Raw genomic sequence first — 3682 nt, 5'->3', positions numbered from 1 at the left:
AGAATTTTCTGTCTGTTGCTGAGAAGATGATGGAAAAGGCTTGTTATTACTGAGCCTATTTCTTCCACCATTGTTAAAGTCTTGTTGAGGCTTTTGTTGATCCTTCCATGAGAAATTTGGATGATTTCTCCAAGATGAGTTATAGGTGTTTCCATAAGGTTCACCCATGTAATTAACCTCTGCCATTGATGGGTTCTCATGATCATAAGCTTCTTCAGAAGCTGCCTCTTTAGTACTGTTGGATGCATTTTGCCATCCATTCAGACTTTGAGAGATCATGTTGACTTGCTGAGTCAACACTTTGTTCTGAGCCAATATGGCATTCAGAGTATCAATTTCAAGAACTCCCTTCCTCTGAGGCGTCCCACTATTCACGAAATTCCTCTTAGAAGTGTACATGAATTGGTTATTTGCAACCATGTCAATAAGTTCTTGAGCCTCTTCAGGCGTTTTCTTTAGATGAATAGATCCACCTGCAGAATAGTCAAATGACATCTTGGAAAATTCAGATAGACCATAATAGAATATATCTAATATGGTCCATTCTGAAAACATGTCAGATGGACATCTTTTGGTCAACTTCTTGTATCTTTCCCAAGCTTCATAGAGGGATTCACCATCTTTTTGCTTGAAGGTCTGAACATCCACTCTAAGCTTGCTCAGCTTTTGAGGAGGAAAGAATTTATCCAAGAAGGCCGTGACCAGCTTATCCCAGGAGTCCAGGCTATCTTTAGGTTGTGAGTCCAACCATGTTCTAGCTCTGTCTCTTACAGCAAAAGGGAAAAGCATGAGCTTGTAGACTTCAGGATCTACTCCATTTGTCTTAACAATCTCACAAATCTGCAAGAACTCAGTTAAAAACTGGTAAGGATCTTCAGATGGAAGTCCATAAAACTTGCAGTTCTGTTGCATTAACGCAACTAGTTGAGGCTTAAGCTCAAAATTGTTGGCTCCAATGGCAGGAATGGAGATGCTTCTTTCATCAAATTTGGACATTGGTTTTGTGAAGTCACCAAGCATTCTCCTTGAATTATTGTTGTTGGGTTCGGCTGCCATCTCCTTCTCTTTTTCAAAAATTTCAGAAAGACTGCCTCTGGATTGTTGTAGTTTAGCTTTTCTTAGTTTCCTCTTCAGAGTCCTTTCAGGTTCTGGATCAGCTTCAATAAGAGTATTTTTTTCCTTGTTCCTGCTCATATAGGGAAGAAGAGAACAAGAAAAGAAAGAGGAATCCTCTATGTCACAGTAAAGAGGATCCTTTGTTGTTAGTAGAAGAGGGAAGGGAAGAAGAGTGAAGAAGAATGGTTAAGGGTAGAGGTAGTGATTTGAGATGAAGAGAGGTGAATATAAGTGTTAGTAAATAAAAAAATAAATAAAAGAAGGAGAGATAGAGAATTTCGAAAAAAATTTTGAAAAAGTGGTTAGTGATTTTCAAAAATTAAAGATAAGATATGATTAAAATTAAAATTTAAACAATTAAAAAGAATTTTTTTTGAAAAAGAGGGAGGTATTTTCGAAAATTAGAGGGGAAAAGGTAGTTAGGTGGTTTTGAAAAAGATAAGAAACAAATAAAAAGTCAAATAGTTAGTTGAAAAAGATATCAAAATCGAATTTGAAAAGATAAGAAGATAAGAAGTTAGATAAGATATTTTGAAATCAAATTTTTGAAAAAGATAAAATTTTGAAAAAGATATGATAAAAAGATAGGATTGAAAAAGATTTAATTTTTTTAAAATTAAAATTAATTACTTAACTAACAAGAAACTAAAAGATATGATTCTAGAATTTAAAGATTGAACCTTTCTTAACAAGAAAGTAACAAACTTCAAATTTTTTAATCAATCATATTACTTGTTAGTGTAATTTCGAAAATTTGACATAAAGATAAGAAAAAGATTTTGAAAATATTTTGAAAAAGATTTTTGGAATTTTTTGAAAATAAAAAAAATGAAAAAGATATGATTTTTGAAAAAGATTTTAGAAAGATAAGATTTTTAAAATTGAAAATTTGACTTGACTTGTTAGAAACAACTAATTTTAAAAATTTTTGACCAAGTCAACCCAAAATTTCAAAAATTAGGAGAGAAGAAAAAGGAAAAGATATTTTTTTGATTTTTGAATTTTTGATGATGAGAGAGAAAAACATAAAAATGACCCAAAACATGAAAATTCTAGATCAAAACACATGATGCATGCAAGAACACTATGAATGTCAAGATGAACACCAGAACATTTTGAAGATCATGATGAATATCAAGAACATATTTTTTTGAAAAATTTTTTATGCAAAGAAAACATGCAAGACACCAAATTTAGAAATCTTTAATGCTTAGAAAATATGAATGCAAAGATGCACATGAAAAACAATAAAAGATACAAAACAAGAAAACATCAAGATCAAACAAGAAGACTTACCAAGAACAACTTGAAGATCATGAAGAACACTATGAATGCATGAATTATCGAAAAATGCAAGAAAAAAATTTTTAAAGCATGCAACACCAAACTTAAAAATTGACTCAAGACTCAAACAAGAAACACAATATTTTTGGTTTTTATGATTTTATGATTTTTTGTATTTTTATTATTTTTTTCAAAAATTATATTAAAAAAACAAAAATAATAGAAAAATATTTTTGAAAGATTTTTGAAAACTTTTTGAAAGAAAATTACCTTATCTGAGCAACAAGATGAACCGTCAGTTGTCCATATTCGAACAATCCCCAGCAACGGCGCCAAAAACTTGGTGGACGAAATTGTGATTTGTACTTTTTGTACTTGTATGAAATTTAATTCGAGATAATAGCTCTTTACTATGTGTGGTCACAACTCCGTTCAACTAACCAGCAAGTGTACTGGGTCGTCCAAGTAATAAACCTTACGTGAGTAAGGGTCGATCCCACAGAGATTGTTGGTATGAAGCAAGCTATGGTCATCTTGTAAATCTCAGTCAGGCGGATTTAAATAAATTATGGAATTTGGAAAATCAAATAATAGTAAATAAACATAAAATAAGGATAAAGTTACTCATGTATTTCCATGATGGGAATTTCAGATAGGTGTATGGAGATGCTATGCTCCTCCTGAATCTCTGCTTTCCTACTGCTTCATCCAATCCTTCTTACTCCTTTCCATGGCAAGCTGTATGTAGGGCATCACCGTTGTCAATGGCTACATCCCATCCTCTCAGTGAAAAAGGTCCAAATGCTCTGTCACAGCACGGCTAATCATCTGTCGGTTCTCAATCAGGTTGGAATAGAATCCCTTGATTCTTTTGCGTCTATCACTAACGCCCAGCCTTCAGGAGTTTGAAACTCGTCATAGTCATTCAATTCTGGAATCCTACTCGGAATACCACAGACAAGGTTAGACCTTCCGGATTCCCATGAATGTCGCCATCAATTCTAGCTTATACCACGAAGATTCTGTTTAAGGAATCTAAGAGATACGCGCCCGGCCTAAGGTAGAACGGAAGTGGTTGTCAATCACGCGCGTTCATAGATGAGAATGATGATGAGTGTCACGGATCATACATTCATCATGTTGAAGTGCAACGAATATCTTAGAATAAGAATAAGTCGAATTGAATAGAAAATAGTAGTAATTGCATTGAAACTCGAGGTACAGCAGAGCTCCACCCCCTTAATCTATGGTGTGTAGAAACTCCACCGTTGAAAATACATAA

General features: G+C 33.5%; 1 non-coding gene across 1 annotated transcript; it reads left to right on the top strand.

The window, feature by feature from the left end:
• Positions 1-553: 553 nt before the first annotated feature.
• Positions 554-657, top strand: LOC127746112 (small nucleolar RNA R71). The gene has a single exon (XR_008007732.1). It is a non-coding gene; the product is annotated as a small nucleolar RNA R71 (small nucleolar RNA).
• Positions 658-3682: the final 3025 nt, after the last annotated feature.

This window comes from Arachis duranensis, chromosome 3, assembly GCF_000817695.3.
Source record: "Arachis duranensis cultivar V14167 chromosome 3, aradu.V14167.gnm2.J7QH, whole genome shotgun sequence".
In the NCBI taxonomy this organism is placed as follows: domain Eukaryota; kingdom Viridiplantae; phylum Streptophyta; class Magnoliopsida; order Fabales; family Fabaceae; genus Arachis; species Arachis duranensis.
This window is presented reverse-complemented; position numbering and strand designations above follow the sequence as displayed.